Consider the following 11,432-nt stretch of genomic DNA (forward strand, 5'->3'; position numbering starts at 1 on the left):
CTTACCCTTTATATAAAACTCTCTCATATACATATGAGTTTCTGTGGATTTGTTTCTCTAGTCTACCCAGATTAACACAGTGAGCATTATATTTACAGTGACAGAATTTTATAAAAGCAAGAGATCTTCATTTAGTGAACCTCATTTTAAGAATATGTAAATGACAAAAAGAAAAATAGCAAGTGAGGCCCATAAAAGTGAAATAATTTGTCCAAGACTCTGTATTATATTGAATAAGTAGCATCAGAATAATAATTCACTTCCCTTGATACTCAGGCCAGGATCTGATCTACCTCGTTGACTATCCTCACCATAAAATGATCTCTTCTGTGTATCTACCTTATTTCAAAGTCTTCCTCCACCGTTATCTATTATATCTTGATCTCTATGGATAGTACACACAGAAAAATATGAAGTTCACCTAGGATGGGAACAGCTCTATTTTCTTTTGTGCAATCACAAATCTCAACAATGAACAGACCACTTCATCATTTCTCACTCCTCCTCCACCACCCACTCGCTCAGAGATAGTAGGGTTCAGTTTGAACCAAAATTGGGGAAATGTAGCAGCTTCCGAGAGAATCGTTGGAATTAGAGTCATTTGTCCCCATGACAGTCTCTGCTATAGCGACTAGTGTCCTTTCTTTTTCAAGTCAGCGGCCACCTTAAAAATGCTTGAGCAGTTTCGATTCCATGCCCTTCTTTTGATTGCTGCTGTTTAGGAACTTTAAGATGAATAGCATCTCTGTTTCCGGGACCCTTTCCAAAGGGACCTTCCTTTGGGAGACTTCATTAAAGAAGATTCATGATTCTTATAACGACTTCCCCATTTTACAGATGAAGGAGCTGATGTAGAGAAAGGTTAAGTGACCTTCCTAAGGTCACACAATTTGTATCTTAAAAATGCCCCCTCCTGGGCCATGTGTGTTGTCTCCAAGTGTGCAAGTAGTAACGAATAAGGATCGAGGATCCCTGCCTTGTAAGCCTCCTCAAATGTCTTCCTCCTTGTGTTGCTCTCGATGTGGTCCCCTTGACTCCTTTGAATCTGGAATCTTCCTCCAGCCTCCTAACATTTTTTTTTTGCCCAACAGTTTTATCATTCATTTATCTTTACTTGTTTTACTTCATTAATTTTTTTCTGTAAAATGTTTCTAAGGATTGCTTTGGAGGCAGGCCCTGATGATTGTGTTTTATTCTCCAGTTCAGAATTCCTGAGTATTGCATCACCTTAGAAAATACCCATCTTTGCTTAAGACTCTGTTCCCCTGGGGTTGCCCCGATACTGACTTGCATGTCTCTGCTGGTGGGGAACTCGTAAGTGTGAAGCTGTTTCATGGTTGGTCTGCACTTCCTTCCATAGAACTGTGTTCGTGTGTCCACATTTGCCTCCTGAGTCACACGGGGTATCTGTTTCTCTTCTTGATAAGAGTGCTTCAGACATTTGAAGACAGCCATCATTTCCCTCAATTGCTCTGTCCCTGGATCTAGTTGGTATCTCTCAAAAGGGGCCTCGCGTCACCACAGAACAAATAGCCTTAAGTTGGCTAAATTACGAGTGGCCTTCACTGACATGTGGATCTTAACTTTTATAGCAATTCAGGAACATGGATGGTTCTGTTGTGGTTTCACTGGGTGGATTCATTTTCTAAAAAGAGTGCTGGTGAGAGCTTTGGATTTGGGGTCAGATAAAGTACATTTGATTTTCTGGGCCTGGTCTATACTTCACACTACTAATTAATTGTTCTGAACTCCTATTTCTTCATTGTAATGCACAGATAATAATGTTGCACAACTGAGTTATTGTAAGAATTAGGTAAATTAATATATATACTATCCAGTATCATGTGTGATGCCTTGCCAACAACCTGATAGAAATTCATTTCCCTTCTGTTTCTTGTCCTATTCTTCCTTTTCATCAAAAATCTTTAACTTGCACGTTTTCAGTTAGCTTTTGTGCATAATTCAAATGAAAAAGTGTTAAGGTTTGTCTGGAATCTTTTCAGGACAGTTTGTAAGGAAAACCCCGTGACTCCTTGAATGACATCAAACGGAGTGTCCTCCACAGTTGGTGATGCAGGAGAGTATCTCCTCCGGAAGACTAACACATTCCACGGATGCACACTGAAGGTTCTCGCTAATTATGCTCCTGATTTCCAGGGAGCCACAGATTATGTTGTTGCTAGCCCAAGCACTAACAGCAACCTCTTACATTAATTATAGGCAGCACCAGAGAGACTGAACAGGAAAATGAATATAAAACTTTACTGAAGGCCAGTGTGTAACAAAGGAAATTACAGCCTGGAGAATAATCTTCAACTAGCATCTAGATCACTTAATTTGGCTCACTCATTGGAATCCCTTCAGACTCATATTTTACAAGCCTCTAAAAGATTGTTTTCCCGTTCCATTTCTGACCTTTCCATTTCCCTGTTTCATTGTCTGATTTTTCTTCCCTCAGTTCTACCAACCTTCAATGCGTCTGGAGTACTCAATATATAGGTGCAAGAAAGCAAGCCATATCCTCTTCCTTGAGTTTTAAATTAAATTTTCCAGGCTCAGATCCCATTTTTATTAGAAGCTGGGAACTGTGACTTTCCACTCCATCTAGGGACGCACATTTCCTTCCCTATCATGGGGCGGCCTCACCCTAGGACTTTAAATGGCTGCCATCATCAGAAAGCTCAGCGCTAGATTGGGGACCAGGGCAGCTCCTCAGATTAAGAACATGTGATTTCCACTATATTGATTAGAAGGGTTTAAAAAATATTATAGCTACTACTTAAATGATATTACCATAGTTAGAGGTGATGCTATTGTTAATTACTTAATCAATCAAACAAACAAAATACCTGGTGGCACACTAGCTAAACCCTTAACTACTCACTGAAATGTGCACACTGTGAGCCCACCAGCCTCTCCAGAGGTGAAATACATGACCGTCGGCCTCCCTAAAGCTAGCAACCTTGAGAGCACGAGGAGACAGTTCTACTCTGTCATTCCCAGTTGAGCTTGACTCAAAGTAATGGGTGAACATTTTCTCGATGCTCAGCCTTGATATTTTCACTAATTCTGGAGGCTTATTATTTTCATGGAAACATGAAATCCAAATATATTTACAAAGCACTTTCTATATGCAAAATACTCTGCTAGATTTTTTAAAGATCAACACTCAAAATGTAAATGATAGTTCTTGCCCCCAAATTCCATGTTGAATCTGATATGCAGATCCTAGTTAGACTGTTCTTTTATAATGCATTCCACATATTTTAGCATGGATTCAGGATGCTTTCTTCACTTTAAAACTTACAAAATAATAAGTGTTTGTGGTTACTTATCTCTTAAAGGCCAACTACATCTATTTCCTTGTGTTGCCCCCTTTTTAAGGATCCGAGGAAGAACTGGCAAATTAAGAGAAGGGAAGCAATCCATCTTTTCTCCATGGCTGTGTTCTTAGCTAACTCAACCATAAGGAAAGTTTTTCAGCGTAATTTTAAAGAAGTCTTACTACTTTTGGTCTCCGCCAATTATAAATAAATCACATAAATATGGGATGATGACTTCATGAGAGCCCTGCTAACTATCACTTCAAGTTTAGAGGCTAGTATCTTGTTTAATATCTTGCAGAAGCACTGTTCTTGCTTCCTATTCTGAATACTACATGTAGAAATAGTTGTATGCAGTCATTTTATTCTTCCACTTTGGTTATTTGAGCACTGCAATGTGCACCTACCTATAGTCATATCTATCTAGCTATAAACTCTGGCTTTAAATTTCATAAGAATTTAGATTTCATAAGAACACAGTCATATACACCAATGTCCCTTTGATTCTGTGTTGTCAGCGTGGGATCAGAGGGAAAACATAGGCCTGGGGCATACATTATATATGAAAATGAATGCTACATGATTGGGAATTTTATGAAATGCATTCACTTAGTACTTTAGAATTCATAAAAGTTTTCTTATTTACTTCTTCAGTGTTCTGAAAGGAAACTCCTCAAATATCTTTGTTTTAAGCTGTTCTGCTTAGACTAGTAATGTTAATTTAAGGATACTTAGATCTATAGTTCATCCATCCACTAATTGATTCACATGCTTCATTCACTCTTTCATGCTTCTCCTGGTCTCAGAAACCATTCATTTCAATATATTATTTTAACTGATCTATGTCTTATAGTGAAGGCATCTATTCTCAAATAAGCTAAGGCTCAGATAGGCTAAGTAACTTGTGTAACAATAAATTACTTACTTTACATTGCATATACTTTCGATTACATTCTGTTTTTAGAGAATTCTAAAACGTTAGACATGAAGTTATCCTTTTAGTCATTTGCCCAGTTACCACTTAACCCCCTGGCAGTTTCTCTAACTAGTTTTGTGTATTTCAATAATTTCCAATGCAATTTTAATTTCAAATACTTATAGGCATGGCGATCAGTGGAGTCTCTCAATTATTGTCTATTATTTTCAGTGTCTAGCTCTATATACATGCAGAGAGAAAGAATATAATTGATTATACTTTTAATAATATGTTCTGAGTGCCAGTCATGTGTTGCATGCTGTAAGATACTATTTCAAAAAGATCCATTCCCTGAAAATTTGGGATCTATAATTAGAAATGAGTACAACTAGGAATGGCCCATGGAGAAGGCAGCTCAGTAAGGATGGGTAACAGTATGAATACTAGAATTGTCAAACCATTTTAAGGTTCAGTCTTATTCCTAATCTTTTAAAATTGGCTACTCATATTATCTGATGTGAGGCTCTCTTCTGTTTTCCTTATTGTTTCATGCCTTTATTTTGTGTGTATGAGAGAGAGAGAGAGATCAGAAGGTAACCAGAACTGAAAAGATAGGCCACTTATGGAAAATGAGGGTTAGGCAGAGGCAAAATCTATGCACCATGTGCCTTATTAGACTTTTAGATTTCAGTAGATAAGTTAAATTTAGGCAGAGTATGTTAGGGGATGTTGATAACGCAAAATAATCACTGTGAAAATATAGTGGTTCAGTTGATTTTATGGGCTAAGAGTAAGTATCCTATCATATTCTTTGGTCTCATGTGCATATAAAAACAAGACATATGCATTTGAATTAGGGTGTTGGTGAAGAATATTGACTATACTGTGGACTTCCAGAAGAAATAACAAAATCTGTTTTGGAAGTACAGCCATAACGCTCCTTAGAAGTGGGGTTGTCAAGACTCTTTCTCATGTACTTGGAATGTATGATCAGAATGACCAGTCCCTGAAGACAGACATGGTGCTTATGAAGCAGAATGCAAGCAAAACAGACCTTCAAGGAGCTGGATTGACACGGTGGTTGCAACAATGGGGGTGGCACTGAACTGGCAACCCTTCATTCTGCTGTGCAGGCATGGGGTCACTAAGAGTCGGAACTGACCCAACAGCACCTAGTACTCTTTGCAATGACCTTTTGACTGACAAAAGATGGACGGATAAATGGGTGTTGAATTATTCGCTTTATTCAGCAAGTATTTACTGAGTGTGTCCTCAATATCAGGCACTGTAGATGAAAAAGAAAACAGCCGATGTTCTTATCCTGGTGGATTTTACATTGGCATAAGGATCTTCTAACCATGCTTCCCTTCTAGAAGGATGAAATGCCACTGAATTAATCCACTGTCATTGAATTGCTATGAACTCACAGCAACCCCAGTGAGTTTTAGAGACTGTTTATGGGAATAGAAAGCTCCCTCGGAGCTGCTGGTAGTTTGAAATTACCATACAGATTGAAGCCCAATGTGTGCACAGCCAGAAGGGTGAAAATAATGAAGTGGAAAATGTGTTGTGGCTGACTATCTAATATTCTCCATCTATCTAGGAAGGAAAAAACCAAATGCCAAACTTCCCCTAAGAGGCATCAACCAACTCAATCTAAGCCTTTTAGAAATGAGAATGTAGTAAAAGAGTTTATTTCCTTAGATATTTCTTTATTTTCTGTATTGATTTAGCATCTTGGTGATCTTCCTATAAAGTACAACTTGAATGACTGAAGTAAGGGGGTGAATGTTTGGAGATTAGACACCACAGTTTTTAAAAGAACCAAAGGGAAAATAGGGCTGAGTCATGGTGAATGGTAAGGCCACCCACTTAGCAGTCTGGCCCAGAGAATTCAAAGGTACAAGGTAAGGATTTGCTATAGCCATGCCTCCCTCCCTTCCAGCACAGAACGGTCCCTTCAAGATCATTCACCCGAATGTGCAAACCTGCTAGGGAAGCAGGAAAAGTTATTAAAATGACAGTTGGAATCCCCTCCCCTCTTTTTTTCTCAATATGATTTTGCTTAATACACGAGATAACGGAAGTAAGAAGAACTGGATCAAAGTCATAGGTCTTCACGTGTTGTCTGATCTTGGGAACTCTTATCACTTCTAGAGTCTTCTGTTGGTCAGCAAAAAACGGGATATTATCATCTCCTTCAGTTTCGTCACATGGCTTTTGAGAGACTTGATAATATATGAAAAGATGATTTCTAAACAATAACACATGCTATATATAAATTATATTTTCTTTTTTAAAATCATTTTATTAGGGGTTCATACAACTCATCATAATCCATGCATACATCAATTGTGTAAAGCACATTTGTACATTCATTGCCCTCATCATTCTCAAAACATTTCCTCTCTACTTATTGATTTTGTTTTGCTACATGGTTACAGATAAGGGCACTGTATCTTTTAATGACATGGAGTAAAATAAACTCAGCCATCAAGTCAAATACTGACTCATACTGACCCTATAGGACAGGGTAGACCTGCCCCAGTGAGTATCCGAGACAGTAACTCTTTCAAACTCCAAACTCACTGTCCTTGAGGCAATGGGGGTTACCAAGGCTGTAACTTTTTATGAGAGTAGAAACACTCGTCTTTTCCCAGCGAAGCCACTGGTAGTTTCAAACTATTGTCCTTGCAGATTGCAGCCCAACATGTAACAACTATGCCACCAGAGGGTATAATATAGAAGTTAAAAGGGAAGCTCTGGAAATATGTTATATGAGTTTGAATCTGAGTTCTACCAATTCCTACCTGGGTGACCTGTGTTAAACAGCTTAATCTCTCCATGCCCTGCTTTCTTCCTTTAAAAACGGGTTAAGGACAAAACTATACTAAAATATTGTTGTAAGGAGCAATATGTCAATACTTGTAATTCCTTAGAACAGTTCAGGGAATTTAGAATGTGGTACACATTAGTTATATTTATTATCAACATAGATACTCTTCAAAGCATTGATAGTTTCTCTACTTAAACAGTGAGGACCTAAGTTTTCCTTTGTGTTATAATGAGGCATTAAATCTTATATTCCTTTCAGCTTTGAGAAATGACCCAAAGCAGACAGACATAGAACATGTAATCCCATGGTGAAGTGCCATAAAGGAAATTTCTGTAATGGGGAATTTACAAATATTTAGAGAGTAATTGTTCCTTTTTCCTTTTCCAGCCCACTTCAACTGACAATCAGGCACAGCGAAGGCTGACCCAATAAGCAAGGTTTACTCTTGCTCAATTACGAATCAGAGCGGACAATTTCACATTTCTTTTCACATCAAGGGTTCTGCTTCCGGGCATGGCTAGCATCTATCTCTCTCCCCCAACTCCACCCCACTTCCTATAGAACCAACGCCTGGCTTCAAATTTATAATCCCTGGTAGTATCAAGTAAGCAAGGTAAATACAGGTGAAAGCCATGGGAAATGATCACTACAAGTCACTAAGTAAGCACAACTTCCCTTAGGTATTGGGTAATTAGCCACTGATCCGGCAGCAAAAAGCTTGGCTCCTTCGTGTTCCCAACAGTTGAGGACTTTGACGATATTCCACTAATGAAAATTCTGTTTGCCATGACACTGTCAAGGTTAACCATTCATTTCAGGTAGATTTCCAGCCTTCATTAAATATATTATGTCCAGGAGTGAATGATGATGTGTATGAATCCTAAGGTATGTTGTCCTGTTTGGGGAAGCCTGAATTTTATAATGGGCACCTGATGTAAATGGATACTTTAATGACAATAGGCTCATTTGCACACTTTACTCTCCCATCTTCTTTGAGCTTTGTAACAGAACAGGGAGGGTATTTTGAACCTACCAACCACTTCTGGGGAAAAGATGTGGCTTTCCATTCCCTTAAAGATGTAAAGCCTCAGAAACCCGAGAGAGCGGTTTTATCCTGTGCCCCAGGATGACTCTAAGTGGGAATCAACTGGATAACCCTGAGTTTTGCAGTCTGTCCTGTTACCAAGGGAGAGACTATTCAACTAACATGGAGACAGTTAAGACTATGTCTGGAGGTCAGAAAGCTAGATATACTGTAAGCATTCCTTTCATGAGACATCTCACGGCTTTCTCCAAAGGAATTCAAACTGTGTCTACACATGACATCTTCAAAATTATATATGGGAATTCTTAAGTTGTTCAAAGGAAACCAAGGCATGGTTATTTCATTGGCCTTTAAAGGAAGTGATCTAGTGGTTTCACTTAAATCATCATTGATTTAATTTCATTTTTGACCCCCCCCCAAATGCAAAGATCTTATAGCAATTGTAGTAGCCACGAGGAAGATGAACAAAATTTAGTGACTCAGGTAGGAAAAAGATGATTTTCTAGGTATTGAGAGCTTAATGCTTGTATTGTTTCTTGCTGAATCTCTATACACTTTGGTGCTAGAATACTTCTAAGATTGCTCTATACTTACCTCTTCTTACTGGGAGACTAGAGCAAATGATGCTGACGATGACTTACAGGGATAGGCAGCTCAAAAAGCCGTCTGGAAATAGCTTCAGTAGTGTGAGAAAAAAAGCAAAGTCTTTTTTGTCTGATAGAATCCAAAAACACCACATCCTTTGAATAGAGATCTGAAGGCAGAAGTAATGTCACTCTCAGAAAGCTGGTATATATTGTTTTTGTTTTGTTCTTTAAATGCCTACCTTGATGCTCTCATGTCAAGACAGAGAGGAGAACTTGAAACAGCAACTGTTTTCTGCTTTTTCATCTCTTCTCCCTCTTCTGCCCTAAGCTGCTACATTGGTTACTTTCTGCATCAAAATATAGTCATTTTCCACAAACCTACAGGAAAAAAAATAAAAAAGCACTCAAAGTTTGGAAAACACACATTTTCTCTTGAGGGCTTTTGAGGGACACAGGGTTACAATTTGGGGGACCATTGAGAGGGTTTTGAGGGGGTTCACTTTCCTTTTCTAGCATTATTTACAATGCATGCATCTATGAAATTCTCAAACTCCTGACACCTGGAAACCTGGTTAGCAATTTAAATTCTTGAGAGCTATCCAGAGATCCTGCTTCTTTAACAAGCAGGGGAATTAAAGGAATGTTCTTTCAAAAACAATAAATACTGTCATCCCTTTCACTCCATTCACATTTTCCAGTTTGAAAGTGCTGACGTATACATATTTAGCTCTGTGAGGTAGATGGGAATGTTTGCCCACTCCCCACCCCCGCCCCATTTCAAGGATAAAAATCATTCAGAACTTCGTAGTGATTTTTTTCAATGCTTCATCACCCTCTTGCCAATTTCTCTGGATACCTCTCCTTAGCTGACCTTGGTCTGCATGAGAAATTGGAGTTATAAAAGGCAGGGATTCCCCAAAGCCAGTCAGAACAATCTATGCTTGTCTCACTTAATATTAAGGCTTCTAGTAGCCAAGGATAATATTTATTTATGGAATGCGGGCATTTCTCTGGTAGTCTGTAATTTGTTTCACCAATTGATTTTAACCAAATTCCTTTCTCCATCTAGATGCACTTTAAAAGATGTATGCAACTTCACTTTTGGAGAGTAAACAGCGCCCCCCCCCCTGCAAATCCTCCCCTCCTTCACATCTAATGCAGTATACTGTAGTACTGTAGTTAGAATTCCAAGAAGGAGCCCACTGGTCTTCATGGAGCTACTGCAGGGGATCTGTGTGTGCCCCACTGTCAGTGGGGATTCCTTTCTCCCCAGGGATGTTTTGTCAGTTGCATCCTCCTTGGAGCTGAGCTGTCTGCCCCAGGAGCCCCTGTGTGCCAGCCTCTGAGATTGCTTTGCCCAGCTGCCAGATTTGCCAGCTCTAGGTACCCAGACACAAAAGGGCTGCTAGACTCAATGCTAGGTCTGAACCTGACAGACCACCAACCTCACTGTCCCAGTGAATATTAGTCTGACAGATTTGTCACCACATTTAGAGAATTCCTTGAGGCCTTCTGGGTTCCCACATCCCATTTTCATAATTTCCAGGGCCTGGATTTCCCTTGTCCTCGATTAAAGTGCATCTAACATATACCTGTTTCTGCTTGGACAACGTTCACATCACCCATTAGCAATCATTTATTGAGCAGCCACCGATACTTAGGCGTCTGCAAAGAGCAGGGCGTTGGGGGATTTGAAGAGAAGGTGAAGAAAGATTACAAGCATAACTAATAGCCACTCCCAGACTTGAGTAGGAATGGAAAGTGATTCTTGCTAGTTTGTGACTGAAATCTTTCCTGCTGCATTTTAACATAGATGGCATTCTCTCCTCTGCAGAGTTTGTTGTAAGACTTAATTGCCATTACCAGCAGCACACCTGGAGACAGAATTCTTCAAAAGCTGGTAGTTCACTGTCCCTACTGACATCACACCTCATCTCAGCCCCGATTATCCTCTTGGTCCAAGACTTACTTGTCTCCTCCACTTAGGGGCTCAACCTGATGTGGAATTTGCCAGCTGGTATCAAGAAATCTGGGTTCCCACAAGGTCAGAGCACTTTCCCTCATCCAGAATGAGCCAAAGGTGGGGCCTAAACTGAGGGCCGCCGAAGAGATCAATGACTTAATCCAGTGCTCACTGCCCTTCTCCCTAAACACAAAATTCGACATGCTCCAGTTTATGCGAGAGAGGGTGGACTCTGAGACCCTTCTTTGAGCCACAAGAGTCCTTTAACCGGCCAGAGGTGGTGTTTCCTTTTGGGGGAGGGACTGGTCAGAGCCGACCCGAGCTGCAGTTCCCTAGCTCAGCCTCTGAGAATTTCTCATCCGAACCTCAATCACGTAGGATTGCGTAGAGAGGAGGAAAGGGGAGAGACAGGCGACAGAGAGGGGGGAGAGGGGTGAGCAGAGGGAGGAAGAAGGGAGTCTGGGAGCTGATGGCGCGAGGGAGGTGAGGGGACCCCCAGCACGCAGAGCTTCCCCGAGCTCCCGGGCCCCGCTCGCCCCCGCTGCGCATTGGCGCTCTCGCTCGGGGGTCTCTGGGCTGGGCTGGAGGAACGGGGTCCCGGCCACAGGCTCGGTCCCACCCGCCGTCTTGGTGGCCATTGCCCCAGCCTGGACTTCCCTGCGGAGCTAGCGCTCCAGACGAGCGAGTCGGCTGTGCAGGGGAGACGGCGGCTGGGAGCGCCCCGAGCCTCAGTCCGTGAATGGGACTCCGCCCTGAGCGCCC

The 11,432-nt window shown here is 40.7% G+C and overlaps 1 protein-coding gene across 2 annotated transcripts in view; it reads left to right on the plus strand.

The window, feature by feature from the left end:
* Window positions 1–11,432, plus strand: part of FGF12 (fibroblast growth factor 12) — a 636,348-nt gene that overhangs the window by 335,074 nt on the left and 289,842 nt on the right. The window lies entirely within an intron of this gene.

This window comes from Echinops telfairi, unplaced genomic scaffold, assembly GCF_000313985.2.
Source record: "Echinops telfairi isolate 266 unplaced genomic scaffold, ASM31398v2 ScPeMD7_17;HRSCAF=63, whole genome shotgun sequence".
Classification (NCBI taxonomy): domain Eukaryota; kingdom Metazoa; phylum Chordata; class Mammalia; order Afrosoricida; family Tenrecidae; genus Echinops; species Echinops telfairi.